Source organism: Prionailurus viverrinus, chromosome F1, assembly GCF_022837055.1.
Source record: "Prionailurus viverrinus isolate Anna chromosome F1, UM_Priviv_1.0, whole genome shotgun sequence".
Lineage (NCBI taxonomy): Eukaryota > Metazoa > Chordata > Mammalia > Carnivora > Felidae > Prionailurus > Prionailurus viverrinus.
In genome coordinates, this window is record NC_062577.1 from 44,376,081 (window position 1) to 44,402,965 (window position 26,885).

Consider the following 26,885-nt stretch of genomic DNA (forward strand, 5'->3'; position numbering starts at 1 on the left):
TTCAGTATATAAACCTCTTATTAAAATTTAATATGTCTCTTTTTGATATAAAGATGATATGGACTTAATTTCTATGAATATATTTGAACACTGGTTCATATTTGTACACTCATAAATTAAGTAATATCATCTAAATCTGTTAAAAGTATTACAGAACTTTGTTATTCCTGTGAATGACATAACAGTCAACACACAAAATAAACAGTGAATACTTCATTTTCTAAGACAGTCTAAGTATACTGTCATAAATTCAGTGCTTTAAAACTAGCAATCTGAAATATCACTGATATGTTATTTAAGTAACTTTAATTTGATGGCTATTAATACAGTTTTTTAAAAAAAATAACGTATAATATAAGCACGTATTTACCTTTACTTTTCATTATAGAATTGAGGTCCTAATTACAGTCTTTCATAGAAGTATCATTAAAAACCATACATGTTCTCTAAAATGTTTAAATTTTGCATGCAAAGATAACTCCAAATATCTATAAAAAGGGACTATTTGCACATTGGCAAGAGCAATGAAAAAGAGCTTGCAGAATGCTTTCGTTTTCTGACTGCCATTGTGTGTGAGAGGGTTTGAGTGCTTTCCAAAATTTGTCTGGGTTGCCAGGCCTGTCAGATATGTTTGCTAGAGTTTGGAAAGGAAATCTACCATGTTCTCCATTCTTGGCATTGGCATCAAGAAAGTTTTAGAGAATATATTTTCATCTACTGCTATATATTTCAAGTTTTGGTAACAGCAATTTCAAGGAAAAAACTTTAAGTGAAAGTAACTGGTAATTTATATCTATTTGAATTTCAGCACCATTTCCTAGGATTTCCTCTTTTTACAAACATACTTGTAGGTTAATATTATTTATTAACACTACTGTTTTGGCTTCAAATAATACACTTACTCGCATTCCTGTGTTTAAATGCTGCACTTCAAAAATGCAAGTTGTATGGCAGATACGGCCTGGACATCAGCTCTTATGCTGAACTAAGGAACTGTAGTATTAATGAATAAAATACAAATTATTTTAATGATTAGTGATAACATTGGCTTATTACTCCCAATGTGTCCCCCTGATTCTGAATAAATTCATAAAATTAAAAGGGTTACTAATAAAATAATATTCAATATAATTAATCACATAATATACTTGATTAAAATTCATAGAAAATAATTATATAGGTTATAACTATAAAAATAATTTACTCAATCATTTTGCCTGTTTTGGCTGAGCTACAAAGTAAAGTATGTAGAAGACATAAATCTATGATTCTTGAGTGTTAAAAATTGTCTAACATTCTTCTTTCATTAAAGATAAAATGAATTGCATAAGGGAACTCTGGAGAAGGTCAAAATCATACATTTTGAGGAACTAGAACTAATTTTAACTTAGAGTGATATTATCACCAACTGGATATTCAAATCTGTATTTCACATAGACATTTAGATTTTCATTTCTACTTAAGCTTCCATATCAGTCCATTACCTTTAGTAAGAAGGGTCAAATCCATTAACTTGGCCAACTCACATAGAACCACTCACATAAAACTACCAAGACAGAATTTTTTTCTACCTTAAAATTTTTAGTGCACTAAAAGAATAATATAGCCCACTAAGGAATAATCCAGGCCTTTCTGTTCTATCAATAAGAATAAATTTTTGTAATTTATGTTTTATTGCTTAGAAGAGATAGAAAAAATAATTACTGAGGATCTGTCTCCTATCTATGTATCATCTATCTATCTATCTATCTATCTATCTATCTACCATCTATCCATCTATATGTCATCTATCCTTACATTCCCTAGCTTATGTGAGTATTGCCGGCAGATAGCTCTTACCCATCAACAACTTTCACTGATTGCCTCCTTTGAAAGGAGCACCCTTACTGAAGGTCATGCTCCCTTCTCATGGTGGTCTTCATTCAATGACTGATATTGGAGGTAAAAACTCCTTGCTTCCTTTCTCCTAATTTGGTATAACTTTGTAGGATCATTCCCAATTCAGAATTCCTTACAGAAGCCTCCATTTGCAAACTGTCTCAGAGATCCCAGGAAATTCTACCCACAATAGAGGCCAAAACTTTTTAGTGCAGAACCAAACCTAGAACATAATAAAGCACATGAGTTCTCAATGACTATTTGCAAGTGACCAATAAAGAGCTTTATCTCTACACCTAAGAACAACACACTGGAGCATGCTTTCTATTTGTTTTATGTTTTTTGTTTCTGTTTTTGTTTTCTTATTGTTTTTGCATGATTCTGGATACATATTCAAAAGTCAGCTACACACTTACAGAGGCCAAACGGGATTGTTGGTAATATTGCATAGAGTAACACTTTGTATGTCCTCCTGAATAACAGTGAAATCACTACTATAAAATGGAAGATACCTTCATGTTTTGATTAATTGTCTTATAAAAATACAAATGCATTATTTGAAGCACATGCTATCACAACATCTGATCCTATCAAAAAGTACGAGAAAATGTCGTAGTGACATGTAAGCATACTTTAGAGAAAAAGGCAAATTTATATTTTAGTGACTGAGTTATAACTTTTCTCTGAGCACTCAAAATACTATTTGGCTGAGTCATTAAAGTGATGTCAAATTTTTATTATTCTGAAAAGTAGCTCTTCATTCCAGCTTTATAAAATATTTAGAAACTAAAATACATACTCTTTCCCAAACTTCAAAGTACTCTAATGGGTATTTAAAAATGCCTGACTAGGTAGTTTCAAATATTGTGTTACAAGTGCCGCAGATATTATTTGTTAACATAAACCCAACCTATTTTAAACTAGTTAAGTGTGTATTATATATACATAATAATATTTTCTTAAATTCTGGGAAACCTATATGAAGAGGCTTAATGTTTTCTACACCATTCTAGATGCTAGGGATGAAAAGATGAATAGGATATAGTACTTGCTTTTAAGAATCTCATCAATCCATTAGGTAAAACTCAACTGACTAGTATATTGCGATTGAGTGGGACTTATTGGCTTCCTATTTCTCCCTCCTCTAGAGTCAAGTATAAATTCAGATTACGGTTAGGTATTGACACTCTTTTAGCATTAAAAAAAATCATACTGAAGATGACCAGACAATTATTAAACTGCCAAGTATTTAAAGACACCTCATCTTCCTCAAGATAACACACCATCAGGGCAAATTCACACGCAGATGCATTTTTCCCACGTTTCCTTCTCTATTCCATATGATTGAAAGAAAGCTGAGTGTGTAAGAAAACAGGCACCAAATATAAGAAAAAGTAAGGTGCCGGTGGCCAGGGCTCAAATGGATGTAAATCAACTAAGGAGGAGGAACAGGAGAAGGAAAAGTGCAAGAAGAAGAATATGCTCTGTGATTCTCCGTGGTATGTTCACAGATAAAGGGGGGAAAAAACAAAACCAACCAACCAACAAACAAACACACAAACAAAAATGAGGTCCTGACCAGGGAGGGGAAATGGTGGTAGTGATGATAATAGAAAGGGGCAGACAAATCAATATCGATCACTTAAATATTCTTATTGTGTCTTTAAAAGATTTCAAACCCAAACTAAATAAATGTGGTTTTGTTTTGCTACATTCTTACAGATTCTGTGGATTTTACTTAAAGAAATTCTGTCTGGGGCACTGAATGTACCACCCTCATCCTGGCCATAATGGTTTCATTGTGGTATCACCAAATGATTCTGTAACTTCTATCTAACTGGTTAGTATGAAGTGATAAGAGAACACATAAGAAATCAATAAATTCAACTTGAAGGTTTAAGCAGAACACAGGAAGGGAAGAAAACATAGAGCTGGGCCTTCAAAGAGAACTCACCATTTACTACTTAAACAAGGTATATAGTAAAAATATATCTCATGTAGAAGATTAAGCATGTATGAGAGAGGTCAGAAAGTGTTTTCCAGAAATACCAATCATCATGACTGTAGGGAAAACTGAGTACTCTAAGGCTGCAGTATCTGGGAATGATCATTTGGTGATGAATTTAAAGGGCAGACATTTCCAATTACTTGGGTGGGCAGGGTTTAGGCTATCAGAAACTCTAGATCAGTCACTTCCCCTGTATGTTCTTAATGTCTGTGTCCTCCTCTCCACCAAAGTTCATACATTGAAGCTCTAATGTTTAATGGGAGGCGATTAAGTCACAAGGCTGAAGTGCTCCTGAAAAAGATTAATGCTCTTATAGAAAATGTCCCTAGAGCTCCCTAGAAACCTTCCACCATGTCAGGATACAAGGAGAAGTCTATGACTTGTCATCTACGGCATCCTTCTGAGAGGCTAGTTTGAAATCTGGTCTGATGGCAAATCTCCTAAGTCAGTACAGACCGTGGATGCAATGATGATTAATTCATTTCTTGAGACAAGGAGCATAGAGTAAGGCCAAGGAGAAAAGGAGAAGCACAGAGTGTTCCACTCCCTATTATGGATACAACACCTGTGTTGCTAATGAAACTTTTTGTTCCATGTGCCCAAAGAACACTATACTAGGATGACCAACAGGATATTTATGAAGAGTTGGGAAGAAAAGGGTAGAATCTATGGAAAGTGTCCCTCTAGAAGCAATACTGAATCTCTGGTTCCATATATTTCATAACACTCTTGACACATTTGTGTTACAGAACTGAGCAAAGGCTCAGGAATAGGAAGCCACAAATGTCATTGAAAGGAATTTTGAGTTAGGTTAAATTCAATAATATACTTTCAATTTCAAACTAAAATTACTGAATAGAAGTAAAATTTCATTTCTCTTTTTGAAAAAATAAGTACTGAGGTAGCCAGCCCAGGGATTAGATGATGGTAACCATCCTGATTCCAACTTTCTTTTCCACCACTCCAGTGTCTGGCTTCCTTCCTCAGGTTTACCTCATGATTTGAGATGATTGCAAGTATCCAGTCATCACATCAACATAGCAAATTGGAAGATGGAAGAACAAAAACATAGCAAAAAGTCATAATCTGGTAGAAGTAGCAATTTTAATACAGATGCTTTGGAAATGTCACATATATCCACCTGCATCTCACTAGTAATATAAATAGAAGATTACACCTACTTTTAAGAAAAACTAGAAAATTCAATTTTTATTTTGAAAATCAATAAGCCCAATTTACCAAATTTGGTAGCTAATCAGCAGTCACTGACACTGAAGAGATGTGGGATAGAGATACAAAACTGAAGGGTTAAAACTGTGAATAAGAATCCCTTGAACTCTAAATTCATTCTGTTATTTTGTGTAGCACATAACTGTTTCTTCTCCACTATGATACGGTTTGGGATGTTCATTCTATAAAGATTTTGAAAATCAGATTTTCTATAATGTGGACACCAGTCAGACACGAGAGCCACAGCATGCTGACACACTGAAGCAGCAGGACAGAATGAAAGCCTACAAATAGAACAGTAAGACATCCAGGGATTTTCCTTAACTTAGTCTCCTTTTCTGGAGAAATGGCCAGCCCACAAAGAAAACCCACCGAGACTGACATTAAAATGTGCTTCTTAAGACACGGTTTACTTCCTATTATCTCCTAATTAGTCCCAACAATGAATAAGTCCCCTTCCAAATATGTCAAGTTTAAAATAAGCTTTTTAGATTCTAATATTATCTGACAGCCAAGGATCATCAGTCCGGGACGAATCTCTAATAAGTGATAACAAACACAAACAAAACAAAAAAGAAGTCCTCAAATGAATATGAGGCAATAAAGGACACAGGGGACAGGTTCATGAAACTATGAATAGTATGCTTAAAATAGTAGAAGATATTGCATCCCATGAAATATGAAGAGAATATAGGTGCATTCCAAAAAAGCAAATGCAAAAAATATATATATAATTGTTGTAAAAGTGACATCCCTTGAAACTTTATTCTCCATACCTTTCCCCATTTTCCCTTAGTCCCACACAATGTCATAAGCCTCATTGATTCAGTGCCCAGTCTAATCACTTGGCTCCCATTCTATTCCAAGTCCACCAGCATCTCTTGAAGAACTAAAAAAAATAAAATAATAAAATAAAATAAAATAAAATAAAATAAAATAAAATAAAATAAAATAAAATAAAACAAAACAGAAGCAAATGTATTTCCTGTAGGGAGCAGGGAGACCATGATGGACTGGAATACTTTAATAGAATCTCATGAATATAATAAATGAAATTCTTTATAAAACATTTTTAAAACATCTTTGGTGAGAAATGAAGAAATGACAAGATATTAAGGAATTACCAGTTCAGGATTTTAGTGAAGGCAAGAACTGAGGAAGGCATGAAAAGCACTGAATCTACAGTTGCCTGATAGCACTTTCTGTTTCGATAAATTCCTGGGACAAGAACAACAAGTTTGAATCCCAGGGCCTAAGTAGAGAGTGTAATAACAGACCCAATGCTGTCACCAGCTACACCCCAAAACCTGGCCTTTATTGCCCACCTGCTCGGACTCACTAACCTCTGTCTCACATTTTCCCCTAAGCTCTTCTTAAAATAGTAGAAGATATTGCATTATTTACATAATGCACAAGGCATGTTTCCTTAAGGCTCATGTGAGACCTTACACATGCCTCTACATAGGGTGACAAGGCCTCCCTATTTCAATATGCATCCTAATCCTAAGCCAAAGGAACCCATTCACCCTCTCTCAGGGAGTCATGGCTTTGGAAGCCATTCCCCATGATCTTATTTGCTGCAAATGCCTGTGCAACAACTCAAACTGGTGGAGTTTCTGATTCACCAAGGAGCAAACTCACATTGGTTCAGTTCCATTGCTAATCAAAAAAGATAAACTCTCAGTGAAGGGAAAATAAAAAACCATTCTTCCCATCTCCACTTTCAGGGTATGGCAAATAAATTTTCCTTGATATTGAGTATGTAGGGAAAGAGGAGATGGATAAAATGTATCACTTAACCATCCACTGGTTAAAGAAAAAATATATATACTGGAAATTAGAAAATACTTTCAACTGACTGATAAGGAACATATATGTTGAGAGATTCATATACACAGAGAAAGAAAGACTGAAAACTGGCAAAACATGAATCTCAAGAAATTAGAAGAACAGTGAGATAAACAACAAAAAGTTAATTAAAAAAAAGAGCTTTTGGAAAAGAAGTATATTTTCTGATAGAAACATAGTCAACTTCAGAAACACAGTTTTGCTTTGTGTTAATGAAGTTTATATAAAACATATGGCAAGAAAGCTGTTTCACAAACTTCTTTTTCTTTAAAGATTGGATCAAAGTAGAAGAATTTTGATAATGCACTTTGGGCCAGGAAGAAATCCAATAGGGACAATTTTAAAATTAGGCCACAGCTAAAAGCATATCGGTAGGGTAAACTTAGGAATATAACATACCTGTTTGTTGTTCAGATAAATCACCTGGAGTTGGACCAGATTAGGAGTCCATTATTTCCCCTCCTACTAAGCACCTGTAAAATATGAACCCAATACATCAAGTAGCATAATCACCTGTAAGTAAGTGACTATTATGCCTGAGCACTGGGGTAGGGTGAGGGAAATGGAGTAACTAACATCACAACACAAAGAGAGAGGAAAGGGAGAGAGAGTCTGTAAAGCGCAAAAGCAAGTTGTAGAAATAAAGACTACACATGGTGTAGTCTCATAGTCTAGACTAAAGGCCATTTCACCACTGAGTTTTTTTTTTTTTTAATATCAATTGAATAAAGGAGAGGGGCCACTCTCAAATTTCCATCCCTTCAACACTAAATGGGTTATACTACGAAAGTTAAATCAGAAAGAACTATTTATATTCTCTGATTAGAAGAGACTTGCTAACAGTATGAACACTTTTTGTTTTGTAATGGACTTTACTATACACTCTTTCCACAATTAAAGGAGATTTTACACACATAAACCAGTTCTTATTTTCTTATTACAATGCAATCACTATTAATTTAGGTAGAATTTTACTTGAATGTCTAAATAATAGGACAGCTCTTTCTATAAGAAGATTGACTGCTGGAGTGGATTAAAAGCTTTCAGAGAAATCCCCTGCTCATTTATATTAGAGTCAGAGAATTTGATTTTCCTTCCAACAGAAATTGCTGTTTTATCCGGTTTGTGTTTCTAAAGGGCATCCTAAAATATCGTTGATTTTATGCTATTCAACTGTTATGAAACATTTATCCAGCTTAATTTTATAGCTTACTTTCTGATCTCCTCCAATATTATTTTCCCTTTCAAATTATAACAAAAGTCTTTTTAGCAAAATTTTATCATATGATCTTCTATAAACTATGGTATTTTATATAGTTAAACTATGCATTTATTCTTTTTCTTTTTTTTTCTTTTAAAAATTCCCTGTTTAGAGGGATGTTTGGTTCATTCAGCAGAGCATGTGACTCAATCTAAGGTTCATGAGTTCAAGCCGCACATTGGGCGTAGAGCTTACTAACAAAAAAAGTTCCTATGTACAAATTGATTTCATGTATGAAACATCACTTCATGTTTCTTCAGAATGCATATTTTGTAATTATTTGAAAATATTTTTTAAGTTCATTTATTTATTTTGAAAAAGAGAGAGAGAGTATGTGCAAGTAGGGAAGAGAGAGAGAGAGAGAGAGAGAAAGAGAGTATCCCAAGCAGGCTCTGTGTTGTTAATACCAGAGCTGACTCAGGGCTCCATCTCAGGAACCAAACTGTGAGATCATGACCTAAACTGAAATTAAGAGTTAGATGCTTAGGGGTGCCTGGGTGGCTCAATCGGTTAAGTGTCTGACTACGGCTCAGGTCACAATCTCATGGTTTGTGGGTTTGAACCCCATGCTGGGCTCTGTGCTGAGAGCTCAGAGCCTGGAACCTGCAGCCTGCTTCGGATTCCATGTCTCCCTCTCTCTGCCCCTCCCCCACTCGAACTCTGTCTCCTTCTCTCTCTCTTAAAAAATAAATATTAAAAATTTAAAAAAAAGTCACATGCTTAATCAACTGAGCCACCCAGTCACCCCTGGATCCTGACAAATTATTAAGGTAAGCAGATGTCAAGCTTCTTAGAAACTGTTCTTCTGGCTGTTTTGTCCTTACTTGAGCATGGTACAGAGCCCCTAGTGGGTCCTATGCAACTCTTTAAATGGGCATTGTCTAAACCACAGAAAAAACAGCAGGGGCAGCAGAATATGAACATCCTCCTTCAGATTTAGATCAGTTCTTCAATTTTGGCTATAAGGCAGTGCAAAGAAACACCGACTATCTCATCCTCCCAGGGGACATCACACTGGTGCACTACCTTGGTGGAACCATCCTCATGAAAACCCCGAAGAAGGAAATGACTCACCTTTAGTAGAGATCTTAGAAAGATGCATTTTCCAGAGATGGAAAATAGTTCTTGGCTTGCTATCAGACACTAGTTGAGACGATATGCCTGATCATGAGGCAACATGACAGAGGGACCCAAACTTTCTACTTTCAATTGTGAATAATCTGATCAATACAACCATAAATTAAGGCAGTGTTAGTACCATTTTTTCATCAAGTAGGTCTGGTTTATATAGACCTAGGGTAAGCACGTGCCAAAGTCCAAGAAAGTTACATAAACTGTTTCTCACATTTTCAAAATGCCTGTATCTGTCATATTGCTGTCTCTCCTTTGACCCACTCTTATGGTTTCCTGGGTGGCTGTGCTCACTATGATGGTTTAAGATGCAACACGAGGACTATTTTTTTTGTTTCACTGGTGTTCAAAATTTCTGTGGAAGGTCATATTTTCTATTGGGCTTGTGGCAAAGTTATAGAGGACACCACTACAGTTTTAAAGCAAAGACATGTCCTTTCAACAAATAATATTAAGCAAGTGGCTTTGATCAACACGAATTTCCAACCACTGAAGCTGACTTGTCTGCTACTACTAATAACTGCCCAGTATATGAGAAGCAGCAACTAAAAGTAGTATCTACCTTAAAGAAAGACAGAGCATGTTCATTGCCTTCAGGCAATGGAATAGAGACACAACTAGCTAAATGGATGGATCTTAAAAAAGAATTCTTAATGAAAGAAGTGTGAGATGTATAACAAAACACTTTACAGAAATAGCACAAAAAGGTGCACACAAAATAACAGTTCCCCTATTGCAAGAATAGATGTTAATAAAAATACATGAGAATCTTTTAGATGGGGAATAGACAATAGGTGTTGGCTACAAAACTGAATGAATGGAATGAAGGAATGATCTAATTGATTAAAAATCAAGTTGAGGGCACCTGGGTGGCTCACTTGGTTATGCGTCAGACTTCAACTCAGGTCAAGATCTTGTAGTTCCTGAGTTTGAGCCCTGCATCAGACTTTGTGCTGATAGCTCAGAGCCTGAAGCCTGCTTTAGATTCTGTCTCCACCTCTCTCTGTGCCCCTCCCGCACTCATGTTCTGTCTCTCTCAAAAATAAATAAACATTAATTAAAAAAAATCAAACTTGGGCTTTGCATAGACTCCAATTTCTATACTTAAAAAGTGGGATGATGTTTTTGTAGAGCAAGGAGACACACAATTAAAAAAAAATTAACACAGTAAAATAAAATAATAACAATAAAGACTCCAGTGATTAAAGGTGCTGTGAACTTAGAGGAGTATTTTTCTCAATCTGCCCATATGATACATAAAGGGAAAAAAATTAATGAAATACATATGGTTAATGAAAAATAAGGATGCCAGCATAGTAATGAAACAGTAAATAATAAGGGGAGAGGTAGGATATGGCCTCAGGGAGGTAGGCAGTGTCCCATTCATGTCGGCTCTGGCCACAAATTTGAATTTCATTTTCTAATTTGAATTTCACTGTGATCTGCTGGAGGTCTTCAAGCATGGGAGAAATACGAGCAGACTAAAGGTAGAGTGAAACATTCTGGCTCCTATAGTTAAAAAAAGTAGACTGCAGGGGGAAAAGTAATAAAGGAGACAAGAGCTAGGAAGATTCCCATTCCTCTGATGAGATTGTCATGGTTGGCAACAGCGCTGCAGGACAAGTGGGTAAAAGTGATTATGTCACCTACCAGACTCAAACACGCCAATTGCATCTGGTAGTTTTCTGATTAAAGTCCAAAGACCTTGAAACGATATCCATAGCATGTCAGGGTTTTAATCATGTCTACCACATCCTTTGCTAACTCTTCTGAAATATTGTCCTTCCTAAAAAAGTGTTGCTTTCTCTCACAATTTCATGCCTTTACACAATCTCTTTCATTCGCTTGGGAAAATCCAACTCCCTCTTCTTGACCACTGAGTTCTCAGATTCAACTAAAATTAATTTCCTCAGAGATTATATTTTAAACTAACTTCATACCATGAACAGTTTAGTTTCTGTTCTTAGTGGTCCACTGTTAATATGTGATTTTATTTATAATAACATTTTGCTATTAATGTAATTTTCATTGTGTGTAATTTTTGCCTATGTGATTTTCTAATTGGACTATATGATTAGTAAAGAAATGTTTTTATCTTTACATAACTAGCACTCACAGAATACCTTAAATAGAAAAGGCTTTTAATAAATGCTTGATTATTCAATCAAAAATAATTGCCAAAGATTATCACCACTCTTCCTTTTTTTTTTATTTGCTTTAAATCCCTGTCTCTGAGTTCTTCTACAGACTAAGACAATATACATGTCATGTATAAATATGCTTAGTCATATGATTCTTGCTACAAAAAATGAAATCTTTTAACATGGTAAACTAAATAAATAACATATTCAAATATTTAGTCATTCCATTTATTCCTTCAGAATAACATGTACCAGCAAAATAACATTTACCAGCAACTATACCTATGGTACTGCAAAGCACCACAGATGACACAAAGAAAACTTCTTACAAATGAGGTGACTTAAAACAAAAGCACAGTGGACTTAGAACCTGGTAGGGTCCCCTCCCTAAGGAATGGAAAAAAACAAAAACCACAACTCAAGGCAACCTACTTATACAGATGTAACATCCCTCACCACCTTGTACCATGAGACCACTTATTCAGACTTCATGTTGTGTGTTACCATAGGTGGGAGACAAAAAAAAAAAAATAGAAAGTGCATAAAAAACTATGCCACATGGCATCCGGGGTTCAGTTCTTCAGGCACGACCCCAATTGAGTCTTGCCGGCACAAACAAAGTCCAGTCTCAGTGTCACAACTCTCTGTGGGAGAATCCTCTTACAAGAATACAAATAAAACTATGACAGAATTCCCACCAAAAAAAGTGGAAATTGATAAGGAACACCATGTTTATCCTTTTTTATGCATTTTTATTTTTTAGTTTTGTTTTTATTTTGTTATTTGTCTACGGCCAAGTTCTTCATTTTATCACAAAACTCAATGAGAAATAAAGTATTATATTATTCAGGGTAACACAAGCTGCTATAATAGATATACACTAGGGTTCAACCATTTAATTCAGGAGATTGTTACTTCTTCTTCATATAAATTTTAATTGGTACTGAGTGCAATAGAGTGCAGGCAGGGTTAGTCAACTCTGCCCCATATAGTCTGGGCCCAGATCGGGGAATGTTCTCATTTTGTCCAGTCACTAGGTAGGGGATGAGAGCAAGTGGGAGATGTGGAGGGTCAGGCCTGGGAGTGGTATCTACATCTTAGCCAGGACACAAGTTAACAGATTGAGTGAATTATATAATTGCTGCCACAAATTTACTTTGCAGAGCACTGAATAAAAGTAACCTTAATAAAATATGGATAAATAAAGGATTTAATGAGTGGTAAAATTTAGGGTCAAGTTTGGTCTTCTACAATTTATAAGAAATAAGAGAAGAAAAATTCTATGTATCAGATATGATGAGCTACAAGGTAAATCCTGTCCAAATACACATGAAAGTATGCACAATTAAAGATATCTAATAAATATTTGTCAAAGGAAATAAATCCAAAATGCTTTATTATATCCATAAAAAACGGTTGTAAAAATATGATTTGATATGTTTATTGCCTCTGCCCTTTAGTCTATTAAATTTGATAGTGCTCAACCCAAAATTTAAAAGAAATTATAAATTGTTAGTATATTTCAAATGTCAATTCTATGATATCTATAGCTTTGCTTCATCACTGTGATGACATTCGAGTATTATCTGAAAACAACAAAAAGAATGAAATGATAAATGCAATAATAAATTATGAGACACTACTTCAATTGAGCTACTCAATGCTAAACTATTTGATGTGCAAATATTAGATGCTCTGTTCTGTGTTTTTCCATCTTTTTTCCTCTACTTGTATTCCATTTTGAATAATGTTTATTAGCTTGTCTTTTAGTCCACTGATTACAGCACTGTATGTGGTGTTTGCTCACTGAAAGAAATGCTTCATTCTATTACCTAGTATTTTCTACCATTTCTATTTTTTTTTTTTAATTTTAACTTCTGGTAAAATGATCTATTTGTTTCTGTATGCTGTCGATATTTTCCATTGCCTCCTTTAACACCTTTTTATAGTCATTTTAAAATCCTTGTCACATAATTTCAAATTCTCAGTTGTCTCTCTATGTGTTTCTATTCACTGTTCCCACTCTTGTCCGTGATTTTATTTGCTTTTCTGTATTTTTCATATATTATTTTTATTGTATTCCACTAATGTGTGAAAGATCAACAGAAGTAGAAATAAAAGACATTTTTTCTCAGAATGTTATACATAGGGTCACTATAGTTGGATAAGTCTAGTCCATAGTTTAGAAATGCCTAGAATTTTTTGCAGCTCTAAACAGATGCAATTGCCATTGTTTAAAATATCTTGATGGTGAGATCACTTTTCCTTCAAAGGGCATGGGGTCTGAAAACTTGTAAGACTCAAAGATCTCTTTACAATTTACAATTCAACCACCAGCCTTCCAACCCTTGGAACATTTATTTCTCTTTTATAGTTTTGGCTTTTGTATTTTTTGTGCTCCCGGGTTTTTTGCACTGCAATCCTTCCACTGGCATTCTGCACCTCAGGAGACTACTCTTCCCCTGACTGCCTTGACTCCAAACATTGGAGGGCTAGTACACTGCACTTAGTGAAGGTCCAGAGTATCTTATTGGGTTTTCTCTGAGCAATTCTGCTCTGCTCCAGCCATTAGAGGTTCACTGCAGTACACGTGGGAGAATCTTGAGGTACTCTAGAGATTTATTTTAGCTCTTCAGCAAACTGCGGTCTTAAATTTGGGAATACCCCATGCAAACCAGGAGGGTGTATCTCAGCTCCCCTGCCCTGCTCCCAGCCTTTCGTTTGCTTCTCTGTGTGCTTGGTATGAGCCCACGGGAAAGTGTCAGTGGGTGGAAGAACACTCACACTGGGGCTGAGGCTATACAAAATATTTTATTTGTCATTTCAGCATGCATATGCTACCATGAGTTCATTAAAAGATCAACATATTTTTTTTCCCCTTATTTCTCTCTATGGTGGATGTTGCTTCTATCATTCAACCAGGAATGGAAACAGCCATGGGTCTCTGTGTTCCTAGGAAGTAAATGTATCTATCTGGATTTTACTACATGAGCTCTTTGGATCTTCAGTACTCTGATGGTTTTTAACTATGATTGTTTATAGCTTATCTTGCTTGCTACATACCCTAAATGGAAGTGGTAGTCTATATAATAAAAAATTTTTAAAGTTTACTTATTATTTCTACTTATTTATTTCTACTTAAACAAATTGAATATTCTACAGACACAAAAAATAAAAGAATTTTGCTCAATTAAATGACCTCGAGATGTCAAGTTGGCTAAATAAGCCATAAGAATTAAAAAATAGCATTTCTGTAAGCATAAACTACATGAATTTATAGATTTTACCATTTTTATCCATTTACTTATAAGCTACAAAATCAAACTTAAATTTTTTCTATCCCTTCATAGTCTACTCAAAAGTGGCTATTAGATTGTCTCGATTTGTGAAATATCTGAAGATACCATTTATTTAAGGACAGAAGAAATGTTAATTCTATTAGATTACTGGATTTGAAAATACCATGCAGGTTATGATTGCATCAGAAATTGAATACTTCAAGTTTAAACTACTGAAGTCTTTAGATCTAAGTAACCAATTTTCTATTTTGGAATAAGTACAAACTCTCCTAAAATTAACATTAAAATGTAATTCTGTTCATATTAATTGATGTTCCAAGAATCACATCTATTATTTCACCTTTTCCCAATACCTATCACAGAAATTAGAACAGACACTATAACTCCAAGGAAATAATGATTATTCCCTTAAGTCCTAGGGTACAATAACATTTAATATATTTAATAGCATCCTTTTAAGATTTCAAGTGAATGTCGGTCATAGTTTTGTCAATCCTAGGAATGTCAGTCCTAGGTGTGTGTGTATGTATATGTGTGTGTGTGTGTGTGTGTGTGTGTGTGTGTATGTATATATATATCTACATTATCTCTCTCCGGAATACATATAAAGAAGAGAACAATCACCTTAGGGACTGGTTTAAATGAAGCTTAATCACACCAACTAACTTCAGTATTCCCCAGAACATTGTTTCTATTCATATGCAGAATGAGTTAGATTCAGTCCAAGTGTTAGCAGAGGCTTTAAGGTGATTTTAAGCTTTTTTTTTTTTTTTTTCAATTTAGGTGGTAAGAACATCAAGGTCATGAAGCTATTCTTGTGTCACAACACAGCCATCTGCATAGAATAAATGTGCTTAGATAAGATTGTTCACCTACAAGATCCACCACAACCTCTTCACTTGGACACTCTAGCAACCAATGAAAGGCAGATTCCCTTAAAAACAGTGGACAAGTTTAAAAAAAAAAAGAAAGAAAGAAGAAAAACTGTCCTATGTAATTAGCACTCCCAGTACCACTCAGAATTAATGCTTCAGTATAAAGTTTACCAATTCTAATATTTTTAGAATTATGAAAAAGCATGGCAATATCTGAACATTAGCTTGAAACTAATGTTCCTCAAAAGGGAAATAAAACTTATCCAGAAAAAGCTTACCTCTGAAAACTTATCCAGAAAAAGCTTACCTTTCTCAAATTCCTATAAGAGTTATAGAAATAATAAATAATGTTCATAGAAATTTTACACAATCATTTTAGAAATCTAAAAAATAACAGAGAAAAGCACTCAGGATAAAAATAAAAAGTTATTGGGGCACCAGGCTGGTTCTGTTGGTAGAGCATGTGACTCTCGATCTCGGGGTCATGAGGTTTGAACTCCATATTGGGGGTAGAGATTACTTAAATAAAAGTTTAAAAAAACATCAAAGGTTATTATTATCTTCATTTCCAAGATTATATAATAGGTTTGGATTTGTTTTATTTTCTTTCAGTTGATTGTGTAAATTTTAAATTGATATGATCATACATATATCTAGATATCTGTATCTCCCTCTATATATCTGATACATATGTACATATTTTTGCATAGTTTGTCTTTACTTAATGTTATCTTATAAACATAATTCTATACAATTTTTTCACAGAATATTTTTGTAATGACCTACTATTTACTTAATTAGGCATTTATTCACTTTATTCTATTTTGGGATAATCAAATACCCAATTATTAATTTTCAATTTGCTGATTTTACATAAGTGATAAAATCATATATTTTTTATAAGTATGGTTCACATAAAACAGCTGTCCTATAAAAGGCTGGTTACATCTTCATTCCTCTTTAGAAAAATACTACTGAAAGTGAAGTTACTGATTTAAAACCAAAGAATATGGATATTGTAACATGCATGTTAGCTGTTTACAAACATGTTTCCAAAAAGAATACAATAGGGGCGCCTGGGTGGCGCAGTCGGTTAAGCGTCGACTTCAGCCAGGTCACGATCTCGCGGGCCGTGAATTCGAGCCCCGCGTCAGGCTCTGGGCTGATGGCTCAGAGCCTGGAGCCTGCTTCCGATTCTGTGTCTCCCTCTCTCTCTGCCCCTCCCCCGTTCATGCTCTGTCTCTCTCTGTCCCAAAAATAAATAAATGTTGAAAAAAAAATAAAAAAAAACAAAAAGAATACAATAATAATTGATGTAATATGGTATGTCCAACACACCATATTTTTATCATTTTGTCATCACTTCTGCACTAGTTTGATTATAAACAGAAAAGATATGTCATAGGATCTTTATTTCTATTATTATTACTAAAATGTTTAATAATTTATTTTAATTTCTTAGTACTACCTTCCTATTTAGTTTCCTCATGCCTTGTGTGTCCCTGAACCCTCAGTAACAGCAGTAAAGTTTTAAACTCCCAAGCCCTTCACTACTGAAACATCATTAAAAACCCTAACTGCTTAGTATTCTATTTTCTCCTGTCCTTGGTCTTTAATAGATTACAGCTGGTTTATGTGATAAATGAGTACATGCTAATGGGATAAAAAAAATGTGCAAGTATACCTTTGCAATCCAAAAGAAGAGGCCAGGTACCATAAGGATGGTGTGCGGGTACATCTGTCACACAAGCCAGGTGTGTGTTCTGCTATCCCCTGGATGTTTCCTGGCCTCGGGCTTTCCCTAATCTCTTGAGTCTTAGTTGCCTTATAAATGAAATGGTTATATCTGATCTACCTATGTAAGAAGAAAACGACAATGACCCAGTAAGACTAAATTTTAACAGTTTTTGTAAATAGGGGAAAAAAACTGTAAGTTCATTATATTTTAGCTAGGGATCCCTTTGCAAATGTACACTTTTATAACCATAAACCTCTATACACCATACAAGTGAATTATTTCAATAGTGATTCATTCAAGTCTCTGGAGAGATCATTTATTTTTGCGGGGGGGAGACACTACTCTCAAATCATAGCACTAAAACTGCTCAGACAGATCTATCTAGCTATCTATCTATCATCTACTCATTTGGTTTCTCTAGGGAACACTAATATATGGTGTATATGTGAAAGTGTGTTTAATGTAAAATTCAAGATTAAGCCACCTTTTGTACTAATACTACCCGTGGTTCAGCCTAAATAAATCGCATAATAGTGTTCTACTTCAGTAATGATGTTTACTCATTCAGAAACCATCACTGGATTCAGCTTCAATTAAGATAACATTTATCACTTCCATGCAATGACATAAAACAATTTCAGTGTCATTGATAAATAAAACACTCTTTCTGATCACATAACCATAAAATAGTAAATAGTCAATATCACTACCACATTTATTTATCGTGAAATAGTCACAATATTTAAATCATAAAAATTTGAATGTTCTACAGAATTAATAGTGTACATACTTTTGAAGATGAACCATAACTAAAATTAGGAAAATGCTCTTTCTTCTATTTTATTCACCTAATTATCTAAATATATAATTAAATGGTTTCTCATTTCAACTGTAATTTCGTTTTTTTATTTATCTAAATGACTTTTGATAAGATGACTAAGGAATTCTAGAAACTTGATAATCTATTAAAGGTTTCTATTCATGAACCAAATTCCTAAAGTTTATAGATAGGATTAAAAATATTAGAATACATGGATAATACCAGTAAGAAAATATGAAGCATCCTAGGAAGATAAACATCAGATAAGATCCTATAAAGAATTTGATGCTCAAATCACATCCAGGATAGTCATGCTGCAGAAGTTGGATGCGGCCACAAGGTACTCCACTCCTGGATTCAGAAATTCTGGGGGCCCTGGGACAACAGTAACGTCTATTTCCAGACAGGAACATTATATCCCCCAATGGCTAGACAGAGCAACAGTACTCCAGGCTACAGGTAACAGCTAAGAATGGGGAGCACCACCTCCCTAACTACAGACCATAAGCTCTTCCATGACACACCCAATCCCTCCTCTAGTCTTACCGAAATGAAAAAAAAAAAAAAAAGGCTAAAATGCAAGTCATAGAAGTACTGGCTTCTCTTTACATAGGACAGATAAACATGTAAGACAGAAGTTCCCAGATACTCTCAACTAAAATTATTTTAAATGACCATATTTTTGGAAATTTAAGAAAACCTCAAGAAATAGAAGAATATGCATATGAGTAAGAAATAGCACAACCAGAAGACAACCTTAAATAAATGTAATTATTATTATCTGAGGATAATGGAACGTTACGACATCAATAAAACACAAACACTCTATGCTGGCAAAGTCAATTGGAGATCAATGTAAAAATATATTTACTGAAATGTATATGTATTTACAAGATAATGCCAACAGTTTTCCCAAGATGTAGCCTGAAAAGGGTTTGAGATGGAGATATTATAAGAAAATTTACAATATTGGAGATTAAAAGCATAACTTGAAAGATCTATATGGTTAATTATCCCAGAGGAAGGAAGGAAGAAAATAGAGAGCATTCATGGAGGTTATATTTAAATTAAATTAAAACAAAATAATTGGATGAGGCTTTTCTAGAATGAAGATAAACAGAAACAGAGATGAAATACTATATGAGCTAAACAGAATATTTTTTAAATTAATAAAGTGTAAGAATAAAAGCCTTGCTAATTCAGAGTAAGTTAGAATTAAATTATTAAATTTAAAATGATTACACTAAGGGAAAAACAAAAGCCAAACCCGAGGTAAAGAGGAGAAAAAATATACAAATAACAAGAAGAATCAGAATATCAGAGGCCTCATATGAACATTAGATGCAAAACAGATCAATATATCCAATATGTTAAAAAGTTTAGTTAAAATAATAGTAAAAAATAAACTTATGACACTTTTTCTGGCCAGATAAACATTCAAGTTTGAAGATGAAAATGACATACTAAAACTCAAAAAGTTTGACTTCCATTCATTTCCTAAGATCATATATTCCAGCAAGAAAAAGGAAATTTCAAAGTGAAATGAATAATGAGTAGCAAAATATATATATGGATATATATATATATATATCCATATATATAATCTCAAATTTAAATTTAAATTTATATAATTTAAATATATTTAAATATATAAAATATAAATACATAAAAATTTTTAAATATAAAAATTTAAATTTATGTATATATCTCAAATTTAAAATTGTGTTTTGTTAAAAAATACAATTATAAGATTCTTAAAATGATGACGATCTGAACACAGGAGTTGAATGGAGACATAAGAGGAAGGACTCAAAGCCATTTAAGGTAATTAAGTCATCGGTTGTAAAAATATACATATATTAACTAGTCTACTCATTTTCAGGGAACTTTAAATTTTTAGGGTGGTTATTAATATGAAATAAATGCATATCTTCTAAAATATTAAAAGAAGAACAAGACCAAGAAAATATGACTACTCCCAGGGGCACCTGGGTGGCTCGGTGGGTTAAGCATCAGACTCTTGATTTTGGCTCAGGGCATGATCTTACGGTTGGTGAGTTCGGGCCCCACATGAAACTCTGTACTGACAGTGCAGACTGTACTCAGGATTCTCACTCCCTCCCTGTCTCTCTGCCCCTTCCTCACTTGCATGCATGAGCATATGCGCTCCCTGTCTCTCTCAAAATATAAATAAATAAACCTAAAAAAAACGACCAAATTCACAAATTGAGAGAAAGGGAAAATAAACAGCAATAAAACATGATAAAGAAAAAACATTAAATAAAATAGCATAGTATGTCAAATATTTATTAATAAACAATATATATGAAATAGCTCAACCACCTAATAAAATCAAAGGTACTTTGGTTGGATGGAACAGATTCTAGCTCTGTGCCAATTTCAAGAAGAATTCAAAAATAGTGTCATAAAAAAGCATGAAAAAATAAATTAGAGGAAGGCCAAAAAAGATATCCCACACACAACTGAGCACTTAGTGTTGTATGTAAGTGATGAATGACTAAATTCTACTCCTGAAACCTATATTACATTATATGTTAGCTAACTGAATTTAAATAAAAATTTGAAACAAACAAAAAAATTAGATAAACACCAAAAATAAAGAAATAGCTGTCTAATAACATGTGAACAAATGCCCAAACTTATTAGCAATTAAAGAAATCCAAAGCAAAGCAATAATAAAATGCTAAAAAAAGAATTAAACAGAAAAGTAAGTAAATTATACATTCAGAAATGGAGTAAGAATAGAATAGTGAAATAACAAGACAATTGATAAAGCTGACAGGAGATATGTGTAAGTCCACAACCCTAGTAGAAGACATGTAGCATTATTCTTTCAAACGTTAACAGATGAAGCAGAATAAATGTGAGAGCGTAGACTATCAGAATAGCAATAACCTTTGTCTGCAATGCTTAACACATATAGACGTACTCCTAGAAATAAACATAGAAACGAATATGGGGTAGTCCCTCTTTAAATTTTTAAATATATTATGTAATTGTTCCCCAAAATCACTGACCTAATTTCCATCCCCACTAGCAGATTATGGGAACATTAGTTTTCTCACACTTTTGCCAGTATCCAAATTATAACTCCTTAAAAATGTTTTCTTGTCTTAGGGTTGAAAACATTATTTCATTGCTTTTTAAATCTGTATTTTTCTGATTAATAACAAAGTTAAGAAATGTTTTATATATACATCAACTATTTGTATTCTTTTTACTATGTTACTGTCCTGTACATTTTTGCTCCTTTAACACCAATCTAGTAATATCAACAAATAATTTTTAGATTATTTTGATTGCATTATTACTTGATTCAAAATCAAATAGTGTACCATAATGGTATTTTCTTTTATAGTCCCACTCCTCCCCTTTACTCTTATGACATTGTTTTTTGTTTCTTAGTGTGTCTTTCTATTGACTAAACAAGATTAAGTACCTGGGAAACATACACATTTTCCAGAAAAGCATTTTCAAATGGAAACTGACAGAGACCTACACAGTAGCAAGTGCCTGGGGCTCCCAGTTCCCATTACATTCTGAAGCATTTCAGGTATCAAACAGAGCCTCAGCCAAACTTGCATAAATAGACCACAGTCTTTGGGTTGTATGATCATAAACTTTACAACTAAAAAATATCTGCATCTCTTTGTCCCCTCAAGTGTGCAAAGGGCTGGATATAAAATCAGTGGTTGCAGAAATATGATGTGGAAACATGATACTCACCTCTGTATATCCAACTTCACCTCTTGGGGGTACACTACATCTTCCCCTGCTACAGTTTCTGGGATACAACTGGGTCAGTGTAGCAGCATGGCAGAGAGGTCTAATGGCTCCCAGCCATACTGTCACCAATCTGTCAGCTGAGTTACCTAAAACTGCATGCTTACATGAGCCTCTGGAGGAAGCTCTGGCCCACTCTGTGGCCAGTCTTGAATAAGATAACCCATATCTCTTAGCTCATCCATCCTGAATATATGATGGCTCTCTAAGTGTTTTCTCTCATGATGGGCCAACATACCATTTCAACCTACAAGGGTTGTCAGGATAGTTGCTGAGCTTTCTGAAGGAAAGAGTAAAAGACAAGGGCAATGAATAAATGAAAGAAGGTTTGTAAGTAACCCCTGAAGTTCTCCCTTACAGCAGCCCAGATCAACCCAGAAAGAAAGATATTAAGGTACTGATTGAAGTTCTTAAGAGAACCTTCTGCCAATTCCTATACCCATGACAAGGATTTTTCTACTTAGCCTCTTTATTTTAACCTACATATAACATGATGAGTTGCTCTACATAAATTCCTGCTTGGTGGACCACAGACAGTTAAGGGTGGTTTTATTATCACAAACTACCCATGCCAAGGAAAGCAGACTAACCTTCTGGGCTTCAAAGTCTTGCTCTGTATCAATGGCTATTTGGCCTTATGTGGCTAACAGAATATTATTGTCATCAACTCAATTACTCCCACTCAGGGATAGGCTCATGCTTGAATTGTGCACTACACTGCCTCCTTCCCTTTCCCAGGAAGAACACTCCCTGAAATCTTGACCAGCAAGTTGACATGAGGTCCTAGAAGAAAGTCTTAATTAAAAACCTTGGAAAAGCTAGGTGCTCAATTTGGAGTACAGGTCATATCTACTCAATACAAACAAAAAAGTTCTTGTCCTCATGGAAAGAGTCCAGGAGAGGCAGATAGTTCAGTTTAGAAATTTGCATATATCATCATGACAGATGAAAATGTATGAAGTTGAACAGTGCTAGTATCTCTTACTGCATCATAGAGATGAAGACAAGGCTGATGAAGACCAGCTTCAGTCTTTTCAAACATCGTTATGTCGAGGAAGTTTGTGTCTATTTGGAGGGAGGGAGAATCAGCCTACATGTCTTTCTCAGACTTGGCTCCCGGGACCCAATCTATTATTGACAATCTGTTTTATTGGCAGCTACTGGTTGATAATGAAAACAGGGGTTTGTCAATAGCAGAAATTGGTATGGCTGACAGCTCCCCCTGGCCACATGATGGTATAGAAGCATCTCAAACAGATCAGCAGATGCAGTCACCATCATAAGAGTGGCATAAAAGATGCTCCATATTATAAGATTCTTGAAAGGACCCAGTGTGTGACTTTTAACATAAATCCTGGACTCTGCCCTGGGTGCATTATGTTGTTTTGTTTTTTTGTTTGTTTGTTTTGTTGTTTCTGTTGTTTACTAGCAGAGGAGAGGCATCTTATTCCAGAATTATCTTTGTGTCTGATGTACATCCTAGTTGATCATCACAGGAAAGTGATCTTGGCTTTATGATAATATCATTCTGACAGATATGAGGTTTTGATTTGCATTTCCTTTATGATTAGTGATGTTGAGCATCTTTTTGTGTACCTGTTGGTCATTTGTGGGTCTTCTTTTTTTTTTAAATTTTTTTTTCAACGTTTATTTATTTTTGGGACAGAGAGAGACAGAGCATGAACGGGGGAGGGGCAGAGAGAGAGGGAGACACAGAATCGGAAACTGGCTCCAGGCTCTGAGCCATCAGCCCAGAGCCTGACGTGGGGCTCGAACTCCCGGACTGCGAGATCGTGACCTGGCTGAAGTCGGACGCTTAACCGACTGCGCCACCCAGGCGCCCCATTGTGGGTCTTCTTTAAGAAAATTTCTATTCATGCCTTTGGCTCATTTTTCAATGAGATTGTTGTTGTTTCTATTAATGGGTATGAATTCCAAGTATGAAAACAAAATATTTATATTTTTCAAAAGTTTGACAATCAAATAAAACATATATACAGAAAATTTAAAGAGAAATCAGATGTATATGAAGATTTTGCACTGTAGTAAGAAAAGTCCCAAGCAAAGCGATAGGCCAAGAGAAAGGAAAAACATAATGAGTAAAACAGATGAGTAATAACAGGCATATTGCTAAATGCTTACTATGTGCAAAGCACTGCTCTAAGTTTTTTATATGTATCCCATGTGTAACCTATTTAATCTTCTTAATAATCCTGTAAGATAGGTGATATTACATCCAATTCTAGATGGGAAAACAAAAGTACGGGTTGATTAATAATGTGCCCATAATCATATATCTAGTAAGTAATGGAGTTAGAAATTGAACACAGGTAGCCTATCACAATAGCTCTAACCATTATTACATGTTGTTGTTGTTGTTGTTGTTGTTGTTGTTTTAAATGTTAGGGTAAGGAACCAAGATGAACTAAGAACCTAGCTGAGATTGGAAAGGATGAGATAAGAGAAATGAAAAAGATTAATCTTGCTAAGTATATTTTATGAAAACTGGAAGAAAGGAGACATATATAAAACATGTATTGAATTCTAACCATATATATTAGACATTAAGTTAAGCCCCGGGAATACATTAAAGAACATAAAATTTAACAGCAACAGCCAAAATCCTTTTCCTTTGAATCAGGAGAGGAGAAGAGAATTATTCAAAATGTGAAGAAACGTTTCTATGGACCAGATGAAAGTTTTATTGGGTTTACAGCAGCTAGCGTTAAGTGTTCCAGTGAAAAAGAGGTAAGAACCCTATGCTTGAAGAAGGTTGGAGAGAGCCTTGGGAGAGGCAGGAGTGACTGAACTAGTTTGCTTGATTGGCGGCCAAGGAACAACACAGATGTGACTGATTATTTGAAAAATAAGATTTAAATTAATGATGTGGTCTCATTAACACATGTGAAACAAATGAGTTAAGCCACAATAAAAACCTAATACTGACACAAAATGAGTCTTTATGCTTAAATACATTAAAAGAAGCAGTGAGGTTTCAATGTTTCAAAAAAATTTTATGCTCCAGTGTGGAGCCCAATGTGGGTCTTGAACTCAAAACCCTGAGATTCAAGACCTGAGCTGAGGTCAAGAGTCAGATGCTTAACTGACCTAGCCAGCCAGGTGCCCCTGAAATTCATTACATTAGAATAAACATATAACTATATCCAATATCATCTTTGAGTGTATTACATATGAGCCAAAATTTTCAATGATGGCTCACGGGTTTGGGATCTTCAGTATCATTGAGAATGCCTCCAAAGCTTAAGTGAATAGAATGCTCTTTAAAGGCATTTTTAATAAATAATAATAATATTGAAATATGTAGCCCATTCTTAGTTTAGCCCGCTGGTAATCACTTGCCTTCCAAGCTATTATAATAATAGTATGTCTATCAAACACTGACTATCTGGTCACAAAATAGTGCCTTAACAGAAAGTGCAAACTGTCCTACAACTTTTAAGGCTGGTTCTTCCTAAATAGTCCTTTAAAGATCCTAGTGTTATTCTGGATGCCCCAATTTTAGAATCATGGGCATGAAGCAGTAGTTTCTTTTCAGGTACTGTATCAGCCTTAGGAGTAGACATTGGTTGAATTAGCACTAGGAATATGCCTACATATATCGGCTCTGTTTCTTCCAGAGATGGCATATTTATACTACAGATAGTTTCATCATGCATGTGTCTGTGTCTATGTATATGCATGTATACATATATATACATACATTTTTTTAAGATGAAGTACACAGAATGTAAAGAAAAGCCATTACCTCCCTTATAGGTTTGTGTTTTTAGTTTCTTTTGGATTCAAAATTAGCAATCTGCCTTGAAAAGAGAGAGATGAAATAATCAAGAGAAAATATCCTAGTAATTACTAACATTTCACATACCCCTGTCATTAGAACAATGGCCTAAGCACCAAACACAGTGATTTTGCCTCTGCAATTATAACTGTTTCTTTTCTTTCTTTTCTTTTTTAATTGCACAGAACTTGTTTCATTACTTTCACTTTTTTTATGTGTTAGACTCTTTGTTAGAAGTGAGCTTTATGATGGAAAAAGTAAATTTTAATTATATTTTGCTGCCCATATCCTGAGATATAACAGGCACTTGACATACAGAAAATATTTAAATACTACTACTGATTCATTTAACTTATCCACATACGTTTTTTAGTGGGTAAAATATAAATGAACAAGTGAAATTCCTACAATGGCACCTTTTATTTTTTCATTTTTAAAAATTAGATTTTCTATACTATGTATTTCAAAGATTGCTAGGTGGGAAGGCTTTCTATCCTAGAGCACCCATTTCAGAGGCAAATAGGCTAAAACTCCAAGTTAAATATGGGATAGTTTCCTGGGATTGTGATCGCAAATTAACACTAATTTGGTGGCTTAAACTTATTCTCTTACAGTTATAGAGGACAGAGGTTTGAAATCAATATCACTGGGCTGGAATCAAAGTGTTGGTACAGGTGCCTCCTTCTAAAGGTCCAAGATGAGTATCCATTTCTTGCCCCTGCCATTCTTGATGGCCACTGACTCTCTTTTGGTTTATGGTCACATCACTCCAACTTATGAGTCCTTGATCACATTACCTTCTTTTCTAGCCCCCAATAACATATTCCCAAATTCCTCTAAGCCCTCACCAAATATACATTTAGTGTGCATATTTCTACCAAAAGACTGTTTAAGACAATCTAGGCTTTTTCTATCATGGGCCTCCAGATTCTTCCAGCTTGTACCCATTACCTAATTCCAAAGCCATGTCCACATTTTAAGGTATTTGTCATAGCAGCATACCATTTCTCAGTACTGTATTTCTTTACAAAATCAAATTTACAAAGAATGGTA